The 25,931-nt window shown below is 34.9% G+C and overlaps 1 pseudogene; it reads right to left on the bottom strand.

Annotated features, from left to right (window-relative positions):
- Positions 1 to 1,873: 1,873 nt before the first annotated feature.
- LOC124372777 lies at positions 1,874 to 24,682 on the bottom strand (annotated as a pseudogene).
- Between the last annotated feature and the right edge of the window lie 1,249 nt (positions 24,683 to 25,931).

Below are 25,931 nucleotides of genomic sequence, written 5' to 3'. Positions count from 1 at the left end.
TAGAAATTCTATTTTTGAAAAAAAAATACAGTTTGTTATTTACAATCTGAAATATAAGAAGATAATAGGTTTAAAGTATTGTCAAATATAACTATTTGGTTGAGTTTATTCATAAAAATGGACAATTATGAATTATTGACTATCAATAAATAATAATTTCATAACTAGTTTTATTATATAAACAATGTAATAATTTTCAACATACCTCAAAATCAATACCAAAAGTAGACAACTCTTGTGGAAGGCTGGACTTGAAGTTTGAACTAACAGGTTTATATGTAGTTGTTTTCTTACACATTTAATTTCTCTTACAACATGTATGGAATTTTTATTTTATTTCCATCACTGAGAATTTAGTAATAACAGGGAAACAGAGTACTTATTTTGTTGCAAACCATTTGCTACAGTATATGATGCCACATTATACATCTTGTGGCACTGGTTGTAGTGGGTGAAGACTGATTGTAGATGAGTTTCAGATAAGATATCAAACTAATTACAGTTTGAATGGATATTTTATAATGGTGTCAAAGGGGGCAGTATTGTTTGTCATTCAATGGAGGATGCGTATTTTAAACATTTTTACAATTTTTTTACCAGTATTTTTAAAACGGCAGTGACATATATAAAATAAACTGAACAAGAAACGGAGATAGTAAAAAAATAAATGATAGGAAATTTCTTTTAATTCATATAACTTCCACACATAATATAAAAATGAATTAACTACCTGACCTTGATGGTAATTTCTACACATATTTGATGGTTATTTAAGTTCTACCTAATATTTATTAGATACTTTAAAGAACACTACTGATAATTTCACTAAGTAGTAGAACCTTTCTTGAGAGATGAAATAGAGGACTATAGTTCTCGGTAATAACAACTGTCACTATTTTAAATGGTTTAATACACACTATGGAGTGTCACAAGGTTCTGTTTTAGGACCTAACTTGTTTCTTATCTTAACGATTTACTAACTAAAATGAATAACGAGTTGTTTTGTTTGCTGACTATAATATTGTTGTATTATTAATAAGAATTACAATAAATTAAGACAAATACGAGGTTTATTCAATAATTAGAGACAAATTGATCTAGGGAAAAACAGTGCTGGTAGAGCAAGTTTGGTACTTTTATGGGTTTAAGTTGGCATCACTGGGATAAACTCTGATCAGCTGATGTATCAACATTGTTTTGTGTTTAATTTCAAAAATACATTTCAAGATGGTGAGGTTGCTTGAAAATTCCACATTAGTTGAACAATGTCCTGTTATCCTTTTTTACTTGCTGAAGGCAAAAATGTCTAAAGTTTATGGCAAAGATTGTATTAATCGAACATGTGGTTAGAGCAATTCAAAACTGTTTACGACTGACCAACACAGTTCTGTCCAACCAGTTAGTTTCAACTCCCTCACTTGAAAGTCGAATTGATGACATTATTCGTGCCAAACGCTATGTAACAGTGGAAAATAGCGCAAAACATGTGCAAGATGGGTCCCATAGGAGTTGGCGTTGCTACACAAGGAAACAAGGTTGAAAGTGTGCACAGAGCTAAATGAACGTTATTTTGCACTTGGGCTTACTATTATGACACAGCATACCTGTTATTTTTGGTGGTTTTAACCTGATTTGATGGTGGCTGTTTTATTACATGTATAAGGTGTACTGAACGTATTTTTAACTGGAATCTTGAATAGCACTGTAATAGTTATGTACAAATTGAATCCTCAGAGCTATTTTCCAAGGATACCATCATTCATCTCTAAATTTTCTGAGTAAAACTAAGAAATGACTAATTCGTTGCCAGCTTTCTGTTACCAGACGTATAAACACAACAAAAAGGGAAACAAGGGAATTAAGAACTCAGTTATGGTTGTGTGAAAGTCTCTGTAATTAACTTTGGTACAACTTTTGCTATCTTAACAGTTTCTAGAATATTATTTACAGAAGAACTTTTTAACAAATGTCAATTCACTAGTAAAATAAAGCTTTCATTCAACTTTCTTCATCTCGACATGAAATAGTGAATGACTAACTTATACAAAGTGTGACATTTGCACACTCAGTTGCTGCACGAGATGTTACCGTTTGAGGACATCGATGAATGTCTCACGTGGCAGGTTGATATTGGCTACTTTCTTCATCTTCTTCTTGCCGTCGGCTTGCTGCTTCAATAATTTCTGCCTTCTTGTTACATCTCCTCCGTACTGTAGAGAAAACAAGTGTACGAGAAATTTATCAACAACTAAAGTATTCATAAGTTGAAAATCGATTTAAAATTTACTGTGATAAATAATAGCCATCTTTTGGTAAACCTAAAACTAATGAAATAGAAAGTAATCTCTCAATGGCTTTCAAAAGAGGACATGACATCGGTCCAGGGTACAACAACGTAAGACCCCTATACACTACACAGTGCCAGAGTACGTTACACTCTCCCCATTCAAGATTTTATTTCCTGATTCACTATTTACTAAACTTCACTCAGTTTGTGATTCACTCAGTAATGCCATAACTACAAACAAACCCACAGTATTGTTCGAGGCAGAAATATACACACCACTGCATGGTAAAAACTACTTTAGAATAAATGTCTCAAAGAAACCGTGCCATTAAATTATTGATCTACAAAAAACAATGGATTTGTCCTACTATTTTCAAAAGAAACAACCTTTCCCATAAAATTTGCCATTAAAGCATAAAAAGTAACCACTCTGCATATGCACTGAGGAGCTAAAAAGAAATATGACACTCTTTTACTCTGCAAATTTTTTCAGTGGTTAGCCATAAGACCAATTAAAAATGTTTGCTAATGCTCAGCCAAATTCCATGGAGTGACATGAACCATCATAAAACTCTATTTGCCTATACAGATATTGTGCTTCATGCAAAATCTTAAGTCTATAGATCAGTTCGCTCTCAAGATATTGTGTGGACAGATGGACAGAAATGAAATTTTTAAAGCCCCTCAAGTAGTAGGCTTCGCTAATAACGCTAAGCCAATGAAGTGCGAAGTGGGACCTTGAAATGGGTGAAAAATTATTATTATATATCAATTTAATTTAAATAATTATATATTCTTACCCAATACTAAATTCAAACAAACTAGATGTATTATACAATTTGTTTTAATTATTCCACAGAGTCTGCTAGGCACATATACCTCCCCATCATACATCGTGTTCTAATACTTTTTCCATGTCACTGCTCCTTCACCCGTTACCAACACCATTGACCTATCCTCGACTTTCTGCTCTCCTGTATTTTTCACTTACATATCCTTCTTAACATCATATCCTCCTTCCTACTTTTTACTGGCAATTACCTTTTGTGTTGGAGGACCATTTAGTGTTACGTATTAAAAAACGACAAATCACTTTTCACTTACCAGTTTCGCTGTAACATCCTTTCTAAATGCTTTGAGGTTTTCTCTGGCAACAACTTTGGACCCAACCAAAGCCTGGATTGCAATCTAAATACACACAATGTATTTCAGTACATTATAAACTATTCTAATCAACTAAAAAAAATTTTTTTTCATTTACAAATTTGTTGGTATTATTGCAGTTGTACTACAGTAAATATAACACACACTATTGATGAATATCTTTCATTTATATAAAATAGGTAACAGTCTGTTCGTATTTTATTCAAGGGCTAAAATTCAACATATATTCAGATATTTACTTAACAAGTTGAAGGATTTTACATAATGTTATATACAATATTAATTCCACTTTCCAGATTATTCCATAAAATAGGTTCAACCTTTTTACAAAAAGGTTTGTAAAATATAAGTTTATCTTTTCACAAAGTCTGACTTCTATTAAAACCATTTAAAACTAATGTAGAAAAAAAATCATCAAACATTTACACACATAAACATTCGGCCAAACAAAAACAAGTGGATTACGCACGGCAAACAATTGTTTTAATCTATACTACAGCTGTTACTATTTCCAACCCCAAACCCTTCACTCTTGCTTGCACATCCATTCCTGCATTTTGCTACCATATTTTGAATCTTTATAATCATGTAATGTAATATATTTGATCCAAATGGAATAGTTCATTTAGGATATGCTGTGGGTCTCAATATACTTTTTTCAAATATTTTGTACTCCTCTACAATATATCCATATATTGGACTCTTTTTTCTGTATAAATGAAAATTTTCAGTCAGAATTTATGTTAAATTTAAAATTTGTTTTAATTTATCATGTGGTCACAGTTTTCAGTTTGAATGTTTAGGGAGATGTTCCTGAAATATTTTTGTAAATGAACAATGTGACTTGGTAAAACTTTGGTCAATCACTTTACATCAACTTATAACATAAACCATTTTTTAATTTTTGTAGTTTTTCCATATTTAGAAGTAGATGCGGTTGATCATAATAACAATCTAGTTGGAACAATGACAAGTGGATTATGAGAAAGTAATACAGGTATTTTATACTTCATCATATTGTACATCAGTAATCCAGATGCTCTACATAATACTTATTTATTTCTCCTTTAAAAATATTTTCTAAAACAATTAGGAAACCAGAAGGCTTTACTTCTGGCTGGTTTAAACGTTCCAGTTCGCCCATTATAACACCAACAGTCTTAAAAATGAAAATACAAATTGTTGTCTCAAATAAATCAGATGGGAGATTATAAATACTCAAACACTTTTTTATCCCAAGATTCCTTACCCTAGCCATTATAAGTGATCAAATGATCAAAGCATAAGTGAAAAATTTCAAATGCACAGAAATGTTTGACCCAATGCAAACTACTTACATGGACCATTTGCCTAGGAATGATCTCAACCAATTTGGCACACATGCGTTTGCCCACAGCCTGAGCCTTTGATAAGTGGACCATCGATGATAGTGCATCCACCACCACACCACACCGTTCAGCGCAATATCCAGCTATAAAAAACAACCTATGTGTTACATTCAAGCATTTACATGGACTATCTGCCAAGGAATAATCTCAACCAGTTTGGCACACATGCGTTTGCCCACAGCCTGGGCATTCAATAAGTGGACCATCGATGATAATGCATCCACCACCACATGCACCGTTCAGCGCAATATCCAGCTATAAAAAACAACCTATGTGTTACATTCAAGCATTTACATGGACCATCTGCCAAGGAATAATCTCAACCAGTTTGGCACACATGCGTTTGCCCACAGCCTGGGCCTTCAATAAGTGGACCATCGATGATAATGCATCCACCACCACATCGTTCAGTGCAATATCCAGCTATAAAAAACAACCTATGTGTTACATTCAAGCATTTACATGGACCATCTGCCAAGGAATAATCTCAACCAGTTTGGCACACATGCGTTTGCCCACAGCCTGAGCCTTAGATAAGTGGACCATCGATGATAATGCATCCACCACCACATCGTTCAGTGCAATATCCAGCTATAAAAAACAACCTATGTGTTACATTCAAGCATTTACATGGACCATCTGCCAAGGAATAATCTCAACCAGTTTGGCACACATGCGTTTGCCCACAGCCTGGGCCTTCAATAAGTGGACCATCGATGATAATGCATCCACCACCACATCGTTCAGTGCAATATCCAGCTATAAAAAACAACCTATGTGTTACATTCAAGCATTTACATGGACCATCTGCCAAGGAATAATCTCAACCAGTTTGGCACACATGCGTTTGCCCACAGCCTGGGCCTTCAATAAGTGGACCATCGATGATAATGCATCCACCACCACATCGTTCAGTGCAATATCCAGCTATAAAAAACAACCTATGTGTTACATTCAAGCATTTACATGGACCATCTGCCAAGGAATAATCTCAACCAGTTTAGCACACGTGCGTTTCCCACAGCCTGGGCGTTCAATAAGTGGACCATCGATGATAATGCATCCACCACCACATCGTTCAGTGCAATATCCAGCTATAAAAAACAACCTATGTGTTACATTCAAGCATTTATATGGACCATCTGCCAAGGAATAATCTCAACCAGTTTGGCACACATGCGTTTGCCCACAGCCTGGGCCTTAGATAAGTGGACCATCGATGATAGTGCATTCATCATAAAAAAAGAAATGTTTACATCCAGATAAAAAATATTGTGTCAGACTACTAAGTGATAGGCTTGATGAAACTCAGCCAAATTCCTTGGCTGAACGTGTACCGTAGTGGAACCCATTCCTGTCTACATATACATGAAGTTTCATGGCAAAATGTAACATCTGCAAATGATATCTATTGATATATTTTTCCACATGATACATTCAATTTTATTCACTGTTAGGTTTCAGGACGGAGTGTTTAAATAATAACATTCCGGTGAGCTAGGAAGTGTACTACAATGCAAGAGGGGTTATAGATTATCTTGACAACAGAAAGTTCACAACAGCATTGCTACTGTCTTACTCCAAAGCATTTGACTGCATACGACATAAGATAATTTTAGATAAACTTGAAGGGCTAGGAATAACAGGCACTCCTAAAACCTGGTTTGAGAGCTATCTCACTGGATGAAGTCCATTAGTGGAGCTGAACCACACTACTAATGGAGTGACACAGACAGTTAGATCAAAACCGCAACCAATGACTAGGGGAGACCCTCAGGGATCTGTGCTCGGCCCTATCTTGTTTATACTCTTGTCCAATGACTTCCCTGACTATGTAAAAGACTTCAGCTTGGTAGTTATGTTTGCAGATGACACAACCCTCCTGCTTCAAAGTGATACCGCCGAAGACCTCAGCATAAACACCTACATAGCTTTAAAATATGACCTATGACTACTATTCTTCAAATGACCTAGCTGCAAATCCATTCAAGACGAAACAGATTAACTTTGAAGGGGAGGGGGGAACAAGTTCCTGTGCTGCCTGACATAAGTAATGAAGAGGAGACCAAGCTTCTGGGTCTAACCTTGGACGCTAAACTAACCTGGAGTCCACATATTGACAACCTCTGCAAGAAGCTAAACACCGCCACCTATGTAATAAAAAGAATAAAAAGTGTAAGCAGTTGGGAAATAGCGAAAATCGCATACCATGCACTTATGGAAATCCACTTAAAGTACGGAGCCATTGTATGGGGCAGCACTTCAAATTCATTCCAGGGACAGCTGTAGACCAGCATTCAAACAACTAAAAATAAAGACAGCCACAGCGATATATATCCAAGAACTCATTTTACATGCAGACAAGCTTGAACTTCCCAGGGTAATACGACCACATTCCTACAATACACAGAATGCGTCTCTGATACCGCCAGTCAGACATCGAACTGCCCTTCATGACAAGAAACCCTCAACAATGGGAGCACAACTTTACAATCAGCTCACAGCTTCCTTCAAACAACTAACTGGAAAGGCAATGAAGAGGAAACTTGATTTGTGGTTATTGGAACATCCTATCTACACTGTTCAAGAATTCATCAAAGAGATCAGCCAGACTTAGACTAAAACTTAATTACCATAAATGACAATCATGTATCATATGTATATTCTGACGCATAACTGTTCTCAATGTTCATGTTAATAAAGAGATTCTGATTCTGAACCCTAATATTTCTTTGAAATCAGTGGTCCCTAGAAGGAAGTTTTCAAGGTAAGTCTGTTGATTTTCCTATCCACTATAATATGAGACATTTCAAAGCAAGCCTGAGTTGTGGCACAGCGATGCCAGCTGTAACAGAAGAATAACTAGTGAAAGGATAATCGATTGAATACAAGAATGAAGTGATTGTTTATTGTTGTTGTTTTTTATCCTGGTGGAAGGAGAAGATTGTCCCCGCACTTACTCCTAAAGAGGACGCTGAGACTTAACAGAAGCTGATCAGATTTGAGGGCTCCTGTTCTCTGATGTCCTTGGGGTTGAGGAGATATGCCTCTAGAAATCTTTTCATAATTTTAGATATGGCAGGACAGTTTAGCCTATGTGCTCCACTGATTCCTCTGCTTCTCCGCAGAGTCTACATTCATTAGTCTGACTAAGGCCCACCTTCTAAGATGTTTCCTTAGGGGGTCATGTCCTGTCAACATTTCTATTATCATTCTTATATATCCTTCTCACTCTGATCTAGGAGAGATGACCACCCTTTAACATAAGGAGAGATAAACATTCTGATTGTCTTAATCCTACTCCAATTAAAGTATCTTGTCCTCTTTTTCCCAATCTTTTACAAGAGCTTTGCTGTAGGAGAAAGCTGTCCTGCAACCCGGCTCAGGCCCCACCATAAAGGAATCCGCTCCCTTTTTGGCGAGGGTATCTGCTTTTTTCATTACCATGAATGCCCCATGGCCCGGCACCCAACCGAGTGTTACTCTATTTTCCTTAGCCAGTTCTACCAGACTGCTTTCGAATCAAACGAACAGGTATCAAGCGCCTTCAGTGCCCAAAAGGGGGTACCCAAAAGTAACCGGAATTGTATTGCTGGCAGCCGGCAGCGTGTAGTACACATTCCTGCCGCTAGGCGTGTGTCGCGCAACCCATTGCGAGCTCAGTTACCCCAGTTCCGTTGTCCTAGTGCATTCTGTTCGTTCATAGTGACTGTTTTCGCTAACCCTGTTTTGTTGTTGTTTCGTTTTTTGTCATGGCAAGTTTAAGTGAACAACGTGCAGCTGTGAAATTTTGTTTTTTTACTTGGTTAAAATGCTGCAGAAACTATTGTAATGTTGATTACAGCTTACAAACATGATGCTATGGGGAAAACTCAGGTCTACGAGTGGTTCGCTCGATTTAAAAATGGCGACATGTCGATTGAAGACAAACCTCGTTCTGGACGTCCATCAACCTCTCGAACGGACGAAAATGTTGAGAAAATTCGTGAACTTGTGCTCACCGACCGTCGACAGACAATTGAGGAACTATCAGAGAGTAGTGGGTTAACTTGGAGCTCGGTTCAGCGAATTTTAACAGGAGATTTAGGACTGAAATGGGTTGCTGCCAAATTTGTTCCTCGACTTCTGACTGACCATCAAAAGGCACATCGAGTTGAAACTTGCCGCCTTCTGAAAGAACATCTCGAAAATGATCCCGATTTTCTGGAAAAGGTAATTACTGGTGATGAGTCATGGTGCTATGGTTATGACCCAGAAACGAAGCAACAGTCAAGCCAATGGAAGTCGCCATCTTCACGTCGTCCAAAAAAATGTCGGCAAGTCAAATCAAACATCAAAACCATGTTGATTTGATTTTTTGATGCTAAAGGCATTGTTCATTCTGAGTTTGTTCCTCTAGGTCAGACTGTCAACCAAACATTTTATTTGGAGATTTTAAGAAGATTGCGCAACAGTGTTCGCCAGAAAAGACCCGATTTGTGGCAGACTGGAGACTGGTTCTTCCACCACGACAACGCACCGGCACACACAGCCATCTCAGTTAGGCAGTTTTTAGCCAAAAACGGCATAGTTCCGCTGCCCCACGCACCTTACTCGCCTGACCTCGCTCCATGCAACTTTTTTTTATTTCCACACATGAAAAGAGGCTTGAAAGGTCAACGATTTGACAGCGTTGAAGAAGTTAAGAAAAAAACGAACCTCGAGCTTGCAGCCATTTCTAAAGATGACTACAAAAAATGTTTTGATCAATGGAAATACCGTTGGGACAAGTGTATTAGTTGTAATGGAAATTATTTTGAAGGAGATAAGGTCGTATTGTAAAAAATTTGATAATATATAATTTTTATAAAATAATTCCGGTTTGTTTTGGGTACCCCCTCGTAAACAACCGGAACGATGCAAGACATCGTTACGTTACCTCATACAGAGTATCAGCTGATATGACAAGGTGAGGGGGGAAGTGGGGTTCTGTAACTGTCCATAAAGCCAGACTTGCAATGATGTGTCTCTTATATAGTAATAATCCTTGACTTTCAGATCTGTTAATTCAAACTTAAAAACCTAAGATAGGGTAAATCTGGTGATCTGTTTAATGCATAAATAAGTACCCAGATATTTAGCATTTAACAATTAGAGAAATAAAACGGTTGAATATATATACAGTATATATATATATATATATATATATATATATATATATATATATATATATATATATATACTGTATATATAAACTCCATTAATGACAAGTAAGAGAATGTTATAATGTCTGTTCACCCTGTACCTTAACCAGGGCCGATGTAGCATATCCGTGGTCCTCGTAGTCAAAACTAGCAAACCCCGAGGTGAGGGACTTTATGTTGTCATGGAAGTCAATGATGATCTCATTGAGTGGAAGCACAAACTGAAGCATCACTCGGGAACCATCAATATTGACTGAATTTGTCTGCACTCCTCGTCGCTCCATGCACTCCGATACGATCTTGAACATGTACTTCTCAGGAGTGATGATGGTCCCCATTACCATTGGCTCCAAAACCTCCGTGATTATTGTGGGGTCGGGCAACTTGGACGGATCGGATACTACGATCTCTTCACCACCATAAAGTGAGATGTTTTTCTTCCCTGTTATTCTGACTGAAACACAATTAACAAGTAAAAAGTATAACACTCTAAATACATTTTTGAAAAGTAGGTTTTTTTCTGAAAGGGAAAAATCTTAGAATCTAACTGGTATTTGGTAATGCAAAATATGTTCTCCAATTTTGAAGAATCAGGTAGTTTAGTTCACAGACAACCCCATTTCTGATAATGGTTGAAAAACTGTAATTTTCCAGTCATAAAAATAAATTCTACTGTCTAATTTACAATCTTACTTAGATGAAATCCCATAGATGGAGATGCACCATTATCAAACTCACTTTTTTCCTTCTAAAACACAAAAATTGTCTCATCTTTGGAAAACATATCGGTTTATTTAAAATAAAAGAAACCTAGGAACTATTTCACTAAAAATGCTTTATCATGCACAGTCATTGTTATAGTAAAACCTTGGATTTGTATAGTACATTAATTTTCTAGATGTTTGTCTGCTGCATCACTACAATAATAGTTAGCTTACAAGACCAAGTATTCTATTTCAAAATGAATGGGCTATAACCACTAAATAGCCTACAAATTTGACTACCATTACATTATCCATTATATCCAATGTGTATGCTAGATGATATAACCGGCTTTGTACTTGATGCAAACTATAAAATTTCAAATTTATATTACTACAGTTTAACTAAGTAGTCCTTAACTCCACCTAGAATCAACCCTACGTCTTGAATTGTCATTAGTTTCTGTTAACAAACTAATCCTGCTACATTATAGTTAATTACAATGACAGAACGTGTGTAAGTTGAGGCGCCGCGTATTTTGACCGAGCTCGAACGGCAGAGCGAATTAATTGAGGTTAGAAGCACCGTGAGCGCCTAGAAACAATGCGAGCGGGAGAGGGTTAACTTTATATTGCTTGGCAGCAAATTAAAAACAATTAGCTACTATGTATATTGGATTTTTATAGAAAAATGTAAGTTATGTTGAGCTACTGCCATATTATTTCTTTTTCTCATATTATAACTATGGTTCTCACCACTTTCGACTAAGCTATGAGCACGATTTTTCACTGACCTTATAGTTTCAAATATATACACTATAAACTGTCATGATACCCAGTTGACGAAAGCGATCCTTCACAGTTTAATTCCATTGGAGTTTAAAATAACACGAATTGCTTTTTTTGTATTACTAAAAATCGAATCTAAATTTTTTTTATTCATGAGGTTCCATATAATGAGATACCAAATATAATATGTGAATAAATATGTGAAAAATATATCATCTTTAGAGTTTTTTGTGAGCATAACTTTAAAATTCTGAAGAGCTTACAAACCATGTTAATTTTTGAAACAATTTTTTCTGGATGTTTATTCCATGTCAGCGAACTGTCTAATGTTAAACCAGTACTTTCTAATTAAACGGAGGCCACCTATTCAAACCACGCTGATGTGGTTAGGCGATTTTTTTTAGGTTTACTAATATAACCTAACCTAACATAACCTAACCTACCCTACCCTATCCTACCTTAACCTACCCTACCCTAACCCAACCTAGCCGTTAGTATTTATTGTGTAAATAACCGTTTAATCAGAAAGTACCATTAAACCCCATTATAACTTACATCTATTAAATCTAATAGCATACTAGGATTAACACAGGAATAAAACAGTGATAAACAAGGAACTGACCTCTGTAAGGCACACTAGGGGCGGTCATGACCGCCTCAGCACCATACTCCTGCTCTAGTCTCTGGTTAAAGACCTCCAGGTGTAGCAGACCCAGGAATCCCACCCTCCATCCTTGGCCTAGAGCTGGACTACAAGAAAAGAAACAATTTTGTAAAATTGAGACTAAATTGATTCCTGTATATATAAAGATTGTTATAATCAAAATTAAACACAGTATTGTTTATATATATATATTCTTCAAAGAATTGGTATTTTTAGAAACGTAAGGCTTCGCATTTCATAAGAAAAATTGAAAAAAAAACTGGATCAAGGACTGAACTTTGAGGAATTCCTTGTAATGTTTTTTTATTTAACGAATTTACCAATCACAGATTTAACCCCAAGTGTCATGATAGATTGTGTTATTTAAAACTGAAGTGAGTGTGATTGTTCTTTAAGGAATATTAGAATTAAAAAAAAAAACTAAAGACCTAAGATTTATGTTGTTCATTCATACAGTTTTGGGCTTAAAATTTTCTTTTCCTGGTAACTGGTTAACATTTGCACATAGAAAAAGAAAGATTTGAAGATATTGTTTGATGGGTTTCAACTAATGACAAATTTAGAAAGCGTACACTATGCTAAACCTAAAAAAACAGCATTCCACGTGGTTTGATGGACTCATACCTTATTCTAATTTGGTTTATGTATATTAGAAACAGATTGACCTTTGATACTAAATAATCAGACTAAGCAATACAATATTATATCATATACTTAATAAAATACAGTTTTTTAATAATTTGCCTCTAACTACTAAATATGTGACTTTAAATCTATTTAAATTCTCAAAAAACTATTTAAATCAAATTTCTTCTCATATATTGAGACATTTTTTAATTGATCCTTTATTGTAAAGTGTTGTAATAAAATCGTATATGTATGTTACATCATTTTTTTAGAGAATAACTTTCACAGGATACAATGGTATTTAACAATATACAAAATAAAGACAATATTATATTCTTTATTTTCTTGATATATGTTGTACTGTAAGTTTCAGCAGTGAGAAGATTAAATCTAAAAACTAGAAGTAGTACGAATAAAATAACTATATGAAAACAAGTCTTTGAACTAAAAATCAAAACAAGTTCCAGTTTACTGTCACCACTAATCATGGATGACAAAAAGATACAACAAGGAGCCCATTGATAAAGCATACAAAAACAAGACTGAATTAATAACCTAAACCAGTTCCTGTAATTCGGAATCATCCAGAGAGGGTTAGTTTCCAATTACTCCAGATGATTGGATTTATAGTCTAGACGTTTATCTGCTGCTTGTGACAATCAAGTTAATGACTGTTTACGGGATAGTTGTGCCATTTAACAAACCGGTTTTTTTCACAGTGATCTGGGTTATTGGCGATTCAGACAGTTGGAGATTGGATAATTGGATTTCTGCCATTTATTAATTCAAATTGTAATCCAATCCAGTAACATATTGATAAGAGACAGCACAACAACTAAAACTTTTATTACTAGAAATTCATATCAATTCAAATTTGAAACTGGAAAAATAAAATAAAAACATTATATTTAGCTCAATTCTTGAACAGCTGATGTATAATTCACCGACACTTTTATTCATAGCAGTAGAATCATTACCCAACATCCAGAAAAAATAGAAAAGGTAAATGAAATAGTGCATTACTATAAAATCTCAGTTTACAAATTATCAAAAACACCTATTAGAGTACCTGGAATCGATGGTTACGGTGACGGCAGGATCGTTGAGAGCAAGTTTCTCTATAGCACCATGCGCATACTGACGTGTTTGGGGACTGGTCCATAGGGTAGACGCCGGCGTAGACCATAGGTTGGGCAGGTGAGATACCACCCAGAGGCTCCACCTTACAACCCTTGGCGTGCAGTGTGTCTCCGATGTGGGCCTCGGACACTGACCGCATGTTGCACACCACGTAGCCGACCTGCCCCCCTACACTGACAATGGATTTAGTTAACACGAGCGATAAGAGTTACAAAACCGCAAAAGAAGTATGCTTAATTTATTTACTGAATTTGTACATGATTTTTTATATGCTGACTTATTAAGATTCAAAAAGCATATATTTACTTCTTGAAAATAACTCTACTTCTTATAAAAAACTTATAGCTATTTTAAAACCTTTATGGTTTGTTTTTCTTAGTTAGTAACTAAAATTTAATTTTGGAACAAAACCCACACAGATATTGAATTAAAATCAATCATCATGGAAATTCAGCATGTTGTACAGAATAATAAACTAAGAGAGCAACTATTGACATTTTTTGTTATGACACCACAAACATTACTTATGTAGGACCAAAGAGTTAAAAACCTTAGTCCTACAAACAAACCTTGGTTTTACGAACTTTGTCAAAACAAGCAAAAGGCCACACATAAATTATACAAGTCTCGCTTTTAATGTTCTTGTAATTCTTTCATAAAAATAGCAAATTTGTTTTCTGCACTAAAACAATGAAAGTCATGCTATAAAACTTTTTTAAGATAGAGATTAAAATGAATAAGTTTGGTTAAGTGAAAATTATTTAAAAAAACTTAAACGACTTCTTTCAAACAATATTATGAAACTGAAATAGCTTAAAATGTTGAAGTAATACAATTGACATTATATATGATTTTTTTCTTACAAATGCCTACAAAACAGCTGGTATTTTCGAGGGCTATCCCGAAAGTAACAGACATTTTTGAATGGTGTGGCAGTGGGCAGGGCTGCAGCCGCCATCTTGATGTCAAAACACTCTGGTGTTCAGTACGCATCGAGCTGTAGTCACGCGCGGTCTGTATCTCTTTTACTTTTTTCAATGTGATTAATTAAAATGTGTGCTGCAATTTAAAATCTCGCCACTTGTAAAGAAGGTTCAGTGTTAAGATTTCTGTTGGCAAAAAGCCATAAACCAATTAAAATCTATCGCAAATTGTGTGAAGTTTATGGAAATGGAATAGTGAGTGAAAGCAGAGTAAGGCACTGATATATTGACTTTAAAAAAAATGGCCGCACCAATGTTCATGATGATAATCATAGCGATTGGTCTAGCCTAGTGACTGAAAATTTGATATTGAAAATGAATGACATAGTTAGTGAAAATTGCTGTTTCACAATGACTGAACTCTCGAAACATTTCTCACTAATTTCATGAAGTTTACTTCATGCTTGAATATCACAACCTTTATTCCAGGTGGGTTCAAAAAATCCTTATGGAAGATAAAAAAAACAAAGACTTACTGCATCATTAACCGTCATCATTTGGTTGTGTTCTTGATGAATACGACGAACATGGTAACGGACTTCTCGATCGTATTGTTACTGGTGATGAAACATGGGTGAAGCATGTAAATTGTGAAATAAAAATGCAGTCTATGGAATGGGGGCACTCACATTCTCCCAAAAAAAAAACCAAGAAAATGTGTCCAAACTCTGTCAGCGAGAAAGATTATGGCAACTGTTTTTTGGGATGCTTTGGGTGTGATTTTGGTTGATTTCCTTGAACAAGGATCAAACAATCAATGCAGAGAGGTACTGTGAAACATTGCAGAAGCTATAGCAAGCAATACAAAACACGCGTAGGAGATATTTGAGCTCAAAAATTTTGTTTTTCCACGAAAATGCATGTTCCCATAAAGCCAATCGTACATGACAAGTCTTGGATGATTTTGACTGGGAAGTGTTTAATTATCTGCATTATAGCCCAGATCTGGCACCAAGCGACCACCACCTCTTTCCAGCGATGAAGACCTGGCTCGTAATGCAGCGCTTCAATAGTGACACTGAACTTCAAGCTGGCGTTAATAAGTGGTTAAGATCTCAGGTAGCAGATTTCTACAAAGCTGGAAATCGAAAAACTTGTGTCACATTATAATAAATGTCTTAATCTGAGTGAGGATTACGTTGAAAAATAGCCTAAGAGTGTAGCTTTTAAATGCATTTAATAAAATATTTTTTATTTCAAAAGCTCTTTACTTTCTGAATAGCTCTCGTATTACAAGAAAAGGTGCATTTAACATACAGGCGTGAGGTGGCTTGTTCATGAGGCTTCAACACACCCACAGACTTGACAATGTAGTGGCGCTTGCTATGATGGGAAGACACCTCATCACCTGGCTGTACTACCCCGTCATGAATATAGACTAGTGCCACTGCTCCACGGTACCTGCCAACATAACATTAAATGTATAGAGTGTTCCTGACATTACACAAAACTTTTCAGGGGCAAACCGGTATTCTATAGGTCAAAAATAAGATTATTTTCATTCAACGAATATGGGTCCAGGAAATTGCATCTCTTTCAAGATAAACTTCGTTAAAGTTAGCCTACAAAAAAGAGTAGTTATATTTACTCTACCTAATTATTGAAACATTACAACAATTTGTACTTGTGTTTTTCCTACACACTGGTTAATCAATAGGATAATAAAGTGACTACGGAGAAATGCCACAGATTTACCTTCTAGAGAGGCTTGGTCCAAGCTTGAATGGTTTATGGATGGCTTTAAAAACAATAATAGTAATGGAGCGTTACAGCATCTTTGGTAGTCTGGACAAGGGTGGTGAATTTCCCCAGGAGGACCTGATCGGTTGTTTTGGCAATTTCTAGAACTGCTGAAACCTTAAACTGGTTGGTCTCACTGTATACTTCCGAGGTGTGCAAAAGGCCCTTGAGGCTTAAGTAAAAGGCTTCCCTTAGAAGAAGAAGAAGAAGAAGGAGAAATGACAACTAAGAATGTATTGTAACAACTTTCAATTGCTCTAACTACAAATTATTAACATACTGGAGGTGTATAATGGAGAGACCATTCTTCTTAAAGCCTTATTCTGCCCGTCTTCATGGCTACAAGGATCTTATCAAACAAAATAAGGAGGAGAGTCGATTCAGTACAAGGTCGATGGTGGTAAAAAAAAGAGTCACAAACAGGATTTAAACCTGCACTATCTCTACCACAGATAAAAAATTCAACATCTTAAACCCCTAGAATATCACAAACATATAAGCACTCCCAACCAATTTACTTAACCACTATAAAATAAAACAAACTAGATACACAAGATTTAGTAGTAAACTTACCAAAGCAACTGACTACATTGTGCAGTATTTAAGCAAAATTCTAATAGCTTATTACAAAGTAATATTTTAAAAGATCACATCGAAAACAAAAATAAAGTTAAAATAAGGATATATTTTTGGTTTGGCCTATTAATGATTTTCTTCATTTGTATAAAAAAAATTTTAAACTATAGTAAAAATACTCAGTATTAAATTATTTTCATAGGAACTTGAGTGATCAAACTCAAAAAATAGGTTTTTAACTATAGTGGTGTAAATTTGAGTAGCCTTAACATACTGCTAGCAAATTAGGTGACCCATTGGAATTTGTTTTCAACACTTTAAAATATGATAAAAGTACGAAGCAGGAATTAAATTTTTCATTAGTACTTACATTCTTAAAATTAAACAAGTAGTTTTTTCAACTGTGGTGGTATAAGAATCAATACTTTTTGAATTTATATTTTTTCTTTTGATGCTTTGCCTCTAGGTTTTAAGGTGTTTTGTTTTATTTACTGTATTTACTTTTCTATACACGTCAACAATAATAAACTGTAATAAAATTTTGATTTTTTGTAATTTTTGAGAATAAATAAAATTTATATGTTTAATATACAAAAAAGAATCAAGTAATATATTTGTAGTACTTTTTTTATAAGTGGAAATTTCAAACACACACTGTCAACAGATAACAGAAACTGAATTTAGTTACACCACACACCTGTCATACCAACTGTCGAACACCAGCGCCCGTAGCGGGGCAGTGCGGCTCCCAGAGGGTGGTGGTACCCTAGTCACCAAGGCTTCAAGCACAGAGTCCACACCAGTGCCTATCTTGGCGGAAATCTGACAACATTGACAAAAACATTTGTTAGTCATTGTAACAACTAAAAAATCTCTAATTATCAATAAAAAAGAAGTAAAAAACTGTCAGTATTGGTAAACAATTAAAATATGTTTCATTCCAATCAATAAAGAGTACGGTATTGAAGAACTGTTCAGCTGTCAAATTGAGTACTGATTAAACATTTAACAAATCTTTAATCCATTGAACAATCAATCTTTATACACAAAAAATGCACTACAAAGATCTTTAGATCAAGCTTATGTAAAATTTAACTTGCGTTAAAATACTTATGCCACTAATGTTTTCAATCACTTACCATGAGCACATCATCAGGATCAATGGTGAAGAGGTTGAAAAGCTGGTCTTTGACTTGATCGGCTTGGCATTTTTGAGATCAATCTTATTGAGCACGGGTAGGATAGCTAGTTCCCGGTTGAAGGCAAGGTAGAAGTTGGCAACTGTCTGAGCCTGCACCCCCTGGTTGGCATCCACCAGCAAGATTACTCCCTGACATGACGCCAGAGACCTGTACATATAATTAGTCATCTATCTCTTAGTTCTAGGGAACGGGAAAAATGAAAATTCCTCGTTTGAAGGCAAGGTAGAACGTTACCACTCCCTAGTCTGCACTTCCTGGTAGGTATATTATAACACTGACTGATGTCATCCAATTGTACAAATGATCATTAATTTCTCTCTTAGTACTTTAGTACAGGTAAACAGGCAAATTTCCTTGTCAAAGACTACATAGATGTTACTCACTTTTCTGTTCTGATTCTGAACTTCTAGTTGGCACCAGCGTTCTTTGTGATTTGTAATAATCTGTAATTGATCTTTTAAAACTTGAGCGGAGGCAACTGTTTCTTTCACGCGTTAATGGTTCCTTTGCACCTACAATTATGTTGTTTTGCTGAAGGTTCACAGAGGCAGGTTTATTGAGTTTAGATATATGCAAAAAAAAAAGGTATTTTTAGTGTCTTTATCCATGCCTTCATCACGCAAACGAATCCAATCATCTATTTGTGCGTTAGATATATTTCTATGGTATAATAATAATAGAAATAAAACCATAAAATACTCCAGGACAGGTTACGGCAACAACACCCTAGCTATCTGTACTGTGCAACTACATCGAATTTACTGAAGTTAAACACTTATAGTAGAGGACCAAGGAAGTGCTGACATATAGTAGAAAATGCCATAACCGCTTGTGCAACGAGCAGTTGTCATAGAAATGCTTCTTGTGCAATATAATGGCTGACAACAGAATACAACAGGAACAACTGTATGTAATGTAATGAACTGTGTGTAATATTACATCAGTAGCACTCTTTCACGCAATCGCTACAAACGTAATATTACCTTAAACATGAAGGGATTAAAGCCTTAGTTTGAAGTTGGCCATTGGCATTGCCTGCACACTCTGACAGACGTTATACTAAAATAGCCAGTACAACTGAAATTTTAGAAAAAATTAGCTTACAGTCAGAGTAAAAACTCAATAATCAATTTAACTCTAAGCCAATGTACTTCTTAATATTTAATATGGTCTACCTTACCATAACTTAATGAAAACAAGGATACGAAAGTCTCAGTGAATAACTTTCAGATTGAGGAATGGTAATGTATTTCATAGATGATGTTAACATCAGCTGACCGTTGATCAGCCTCAATCAATTGCAATCAGCACATGTCATTACTGCAGCACATAACATAATAAGTAATCTTAAAGTTTTAACTTATACTGAACAATAATGAACATTTATATTCATTTAAGAACTCTAAAAATTAATCTTTTATCGGTTTTTTTGCTGAGTTAATTCGTCGCTGATTAAAAAAGAGCCGCTGACGAATTAATCCGTCATGAACAAACACCCGTTTTAGTTTGATCTGAGACGTGTGGTGAATTCGACTAATGGGAAAACACCTAAAATAATCAACAGCACTTTTTTTTGTTCTCTTAGGGACAAGAAGCTTATAAATTGCACTTAGTCCTGTAAGAACCTTTGCACTGCTTCCGGAGTGACAGGATATTCAAGATGGGTAAGGTTAGGGGGTAGGGACCACCTTCTATCGAGATCCATGAGGAAGAATTAGGGCACTACATCTCACCACCAGGTTTTCCATGTTCAACAGGTGGCAGAAAATAATGTCTCCCCGGAAGAAGGGGAGGCCAGCACTGAACCAGATTCTCCAGTCAAAGTAGGCAGGGGGTGGCACACCCTTGTTGAGGCTAGCAAGAACCTCTGAGGTTAGGGAACAAACCCCATCAACTCCAACAGTCATCTCCCACAGTAGACTGGACCTATCGAATTGCCCATGAACCCCAGAATCTCCACATTTACGGTTAGTGATGTGCCGCTCCTGGACATCCATAAGGTTGCCCAGATTTAAGTGACACATCGGTTTTTGCTGTGCTCAGTGGTGGGTTCAACTGGAAGGTATAAACCAGCCAGAAGTGATCCCTGCTGGGTTATCAACAGTACTTGGTTCACTGTTCTGCCACTAGATAGTGTGGGCATACTGATTGGCTTACATCGAGATGAGTAGTTTGCTTGAAGTATAATGTGCACTGAGAATCGTGTCACCAATGCAGTGATTGAGATGTAGCTTTGTGGGCGATACCTGCTTCATGATTTCCCATACTAAAAAATCAGGTGGTATTCACAAATGTGTATGTGTAAATATGTATTAATGTATGAAAAAATGTTGTACCTCAATTGTCATTAATTTATACTTCATGAAAATCAGTCAAAAATGTTTTTTTTTTATTCTTTAGCTTAAAAAAATCTTTATTTTTGTATTTTTTTATTACAATTTAACTACCACATTAAAATACATAATAAACATAAGCACTTCTTTGTTCATTTTTAATAAGGAGTTAAAAAATATTTTGCTTCCATATTAAGATTGAATTTATTTCATTATTTACCTAGAGACCTCATTGGAGAAGTCGACGTGACCAGGCGTGGTCAATGAGGTTGAGCAGATACTCTTCTCCCCTTGTAGTGGTAGAATAGTGAGGCTGTCTGGGCCTTCACAGTAATACCTCTTTCTCTCTCTACTTGCAGCCTGTAACCAGAAGACTACCATCAAACCCACCACTCCATTCTGTTTTTGGAAAAATAATATGTGGATAATGTTTACATTAGCCCCTTCAGCTTCAACGATCTAAAACCACTTTTATGAATTTCTTAAAATATTGTTTTCATATCCAGAAAGAGTTTTTAAGCGCTCACGAATCACAATTGCACAGTAACTGATAATATGTTTTAAAATTTAGGTTTATATCCAAAATGGTTCATCAATCTAAGGGGCTGAGGGGAATTGGGAGTTTTATGTAACATGCCAAGGAGGAATAGGCATTGGTGGAGAGTATTAATCAGGATACCAACATTCACACGAGAAAAGTACAAAGGAATTTTAGAGTTCTTTGTTTGAAGTTTATTATCCAGAATTTTAGAGGTCAGATAAGGGCTACAACCTTATATACGATCTTTTTCATCATTTTTGCAACAGTTCCTACCTCAATGGTGAAGTTTTACTGTCATTTTTCCTCTGTGCTCTTGGTCTTTTTAAACCAATACATACCGTATTTGCACGTCTTGTTGTTAAATTATGTTTTTTTGTTTCGTGGACTGTTCAAAGTGTGCTGCGTTGTGCACTCCAAAATAGACTTGTTCTTTGTGTTATATCGTTGTTATTAGACATTTTGTACACGCTTTATGGACCTATGGAGAATATGTGTAGTGGTTGCTTTATCAAGTTTTTTTTATTGTATAAAAATGACATTCTTATATTGTGTAATTTTGAGTTCGACATGAAATTTTACAATACTTTCTTTATAATCCTTACAACAGATATGGTAGCCATTGTCCTCTAGTCTGAGGATACACACTGTTGTTTTTAGATGTGTTTTTAATATGGTTAGGTGAGTTTTTAATATTTAGTGAACATTAGCGATCACCCTTAGAATTTTTATATTTTACTGATTGATGCTATCTTCATGGATAATAATAATATTATGTTTTTATTGCTGTCAGACAATTACATGAAATTATACAGCAAAAGGTAAATTAAATAACTTAAAAATAAGCTAGAATTTATCACTTTCTCATCCAGTCAAACATACATAGTAGCATTCATTCAGCTTCCATCTGCTCGCCAATTATTTCCCCTCTTCGACACCAGGTTTTTCTTATCATTCTCCGAAATCATTGGTCTCCCAGTTATATGCCAGGAACTAGCCCATGCTATAACAAGCCTTTGAGGCTAGAATTCGTTATCCCAGGGGTTTCAGTAGAATTTCGAATTCGCGGGTTTTAGATACCCTGGGCACTTCTTGAATTTTTGAGTGAGTTTTGGCAGATTATTGAATAGTACAACACCTGCCTGTGAGGGCAAGTGTTCGAAAGATACCGTCCCTGTGCCTGCCAGTACAGAGATTATTCCTGCCTCTGGTGTTGTGACTGTGTATGTCTCGGCTCCGTGTTTAAGACACATTTAGACAAGCAAAATGACAGTTTCAAGAATGTAGAGGTAGGGTAAAGTCAATATCTGCAACTCTTTTAAACGCAGGTCTACACAACTCTCTTTTTTCAGTTTGGTGATTATTCTGACAGCCTTTTTACGGAATCAAAATAATCTCATAAAATCAAATGGATCTTAAGCATTTCCCTCTTAAAAAAACAACAAATATTGTGAAGTGGCTTAAGTACACAATTACCAAATATGTTTTATATTACCACAAACTGATCAAATTTCAATGGAGCTATTATTCTTTTGTAGTTAGTTACACAATAAGAAGAGCTAAAAACAATTCACTCCCCGTGAAAAGCTAGTCATGTTGTAAATATACAAATTCATACGAACTCATGTAATTTGAAATCACACCTGTCCAAAACCTGTTTGTTTTCAGGGTTGGCTTCCAAAGTCCCAGTCATCTCCAGTAGCCTGTCCGCCAGCGTGCTCTTGCCATGGTCTACATGGGCTATTATACTAAAGTTACGGATATTTTTCTGGGGTATATCTTCAGGCCTTGCAGTACTAATAGCAGTCGCCCTTGTCTCTGTTGATTCTTCCACGCTTTCACTCCGATTTGATGAACACCTGAAAATATATAATACTGGAATAAGAAAATATTTTTAAATCTTCTTAACCCTTTGAACCCCAGACCAAAATATTGATGGTGGAAAAAACGTACCAAAATCATTTGACCTAAGAACTACCGAGAATCCCCGGAGCAGAAACAGCTGTTTTGCATACTGTTTGTAAAAAATTAATACTTTTGGTATTTTTTATGCTATTGTCTTGTATTTACACACCAAAATGTCCAGAATGAAATTGTATACACAGAAAAAGATTAGTCTGAAGTATAAAAAAATGTTTAACAGTATTTAAAATAATTTTAAAATATATGTATATAGATTTTTAGGCAAAAAATTGATTTTAAGATTTTTTAATTAAAAAATAAGAAATATTTTTACCATGGGCACCCACATTTTATTTTTCTAAATTTAGTTTTGTGTATGTACAAAAAAAATTATATTGATATCTCTAAAAATTAACTTTTTTTGAATTTTTATATATAAAAGTATGCGACTTGTAAAAACCTCTAGGCGTACAACACAAAAATCACTGATATTACCTAAATAAAATAAATTAGTAAATAAATAAATAAAAAAATTAGTATTTTAATAAAATACATATAAATATGTATTAATACTCATAAAATAAGTATTTTACGATTTCAAATAAATATGTATTAAACGCATATACCATGGCGACGATATTACGTCGCCCGGGGATTCTCGCAACTTCATTGGCGACGATACATCGTCGCCGCGGGGATCTTCGCATATCTTCTCGGCGACGATATTTCGTCGCCTGGGGTTCAAAGGGTTATTTAATAATAGGTAACCATACATTCTCTTCTCAGACACAAATATTCATAGTAAACATACTCTCATGGAAAACAACATTACAATGTGCATAAGATAACATCAATGAACTGGATCAGATATCAGATCCAAAGTGATGTATTCTTTATGAGATAATTTAACTCACCTTTGGTTAAATGAATAACAGAAAGCGTTGATGGCAAATGGGTCTTTTAAGAAAGCCTCTAGCACTGAATGTTAGGACTGATTTGATCAACATACTTCCTCAACCTAAAACAAAAAAGGAGCTTATATTTACAAAAATGTCAATATGCAACAAGTTAAAAATGTTCTAGTTATGCTATAATATTCTGCCTTATTCAAAGTTTATCCGTAAGGTATTAACTTCCTCAATGTTTTGTGAAATGCTTTGATACATAGGTCTTTCTACTGATCAGCCTAACAGAAAAACTCTGGTAACTTTGAAGAAAGTCACTATTAAAATCCTGCATATTCATACCATTAAAAAAAGATTGAACAGTATCATTCAACACTATAAAAGACAAGTTTTTTTAATTTGATAATTTTCTACGTGAAAACACAGAAAATAACTCTTGTCCACTAATTTGAGTCAACATTAAATTACCATCCCTTCTTCTTCTATGGGGTTGTTATATAGCCATGCACTTACGTCAAGGCCTTTTGCACACCCTGGAAACACACCAAGAGGCCGACCATCTACGGTTTTTCAAAAGTTCTTCAAACTGCTGAAAATAACCGATCAGGTTTTCCCTGAGGAAATTCGCCTTGTCAAAAATACCAAAGAGGCAATATTTGGTTAGGAACAGGGTTTTAAAACCAAAAGAAACATGTCTTATAAAAAGTTTAAAATTTAAAAAGAAAGTAAAGATATGAAAAGGGAAAACCAAATCTATCTCCTAACGCTTTTTCATCCCTCCCTTAAAAACCTTTAAATTTTTTTTTTGTGAAGAGAATCCTTTCCCTTTTTAAAAAACGGAAAAAAAAAAAAAGAACCGGAACCCAATTTAAAAAACGGATGGTTTTAAAATGAAACCTTTTTAAAAAAACCTATGAAAAAAAACCGATTTTAAAAATTTTATAGACTTCCTTTTGAAAAAAATACCACCATTAATTATTTTAAAAAGTTTTTAAAAAAAAAAAAACAAAAAATTTTTCAAATAATTAAAAAAAAACTTGATAAATCTAAGTTTTAATTCAATAAAAAAAACAAAAATAAATTTTAAAAAAAAACTCTAATTTTTTTAAATTTTTAAAAAAAAAAAAATTTAAAAATTTATTAAATAAAACCCCAAAAAATTTAAATTACTTTTTAAAAAGTTAAATTAAAAAAAAAAAATTTTTTTAAAATTTAAAAAACCCCCCTTTTTTGTTCACCTTTAATTTAAAAAAAGACTTTGTCCAGTGGTTGTTGTAATTTTTATAACAAACAAAAAATTTATATCGCTTCCCCCTTAGTTATTGGGTTTTAAGGGGAAGGGCATGAAATAAATTTTACAAGGCCCCCCGTATTTAAATATTAATAATTTTTCCGCAATAAAATATTAAAAACAGGGGTTTTTTAAAGGGCTACTAAACCCCAAAATTGGGCAAAGGCAAAAGCTAAAATTAAAAAAAATAAATAATTGTAAAAATAAATAAAAATTTGAAAAAAAATTATTTAAAAAAAAACTTTAAAATTTGAAATTAGCGAGGGGGGGGAACTCTCAAATTGGGGTTTTTAAGATTCAAGAAAAATTTTGAAAAGAAAACAGGAAAAAAATAAAAATTTAAAATTTCCCAAAACCGGGCCCCCGGGCCGGGAAAGTGCCAGTTTTGCGGGCCCCAGTCCCCCGGACATTGGGGAAAAAAATTTTTTTGGGCCCCCCCCCTAAAAAAACCCATGTATTTAATGAAATGGGCCCGGGAGCGTACCCTCCCCAGTTTGGGGGCCCTTTTTTTCAAATGG

Source organism: Homalodisca vitripennis, unplaced genomic scaffold, assembly GCF_021130785.1.
Source record: "Homalodisca vitripennis isolate AUS2020 unplaced genomic scaffold, UT_GWSS_2.1 ScUCBcl_3999;HRSCAF=9870, whole genome shotgun sequence".
Taxonomy (NCBI): Eukaryota; Metazoa; Arthropoda; class Insecta; order Hemiptera; family Cicadellidae; genus Homalodisca; species Homalodisca vitripennis.
Note: the sequence above shows the minus strand (reverse complement) of the source record. Positions and strands in the feature narration are given on the sequence as shown.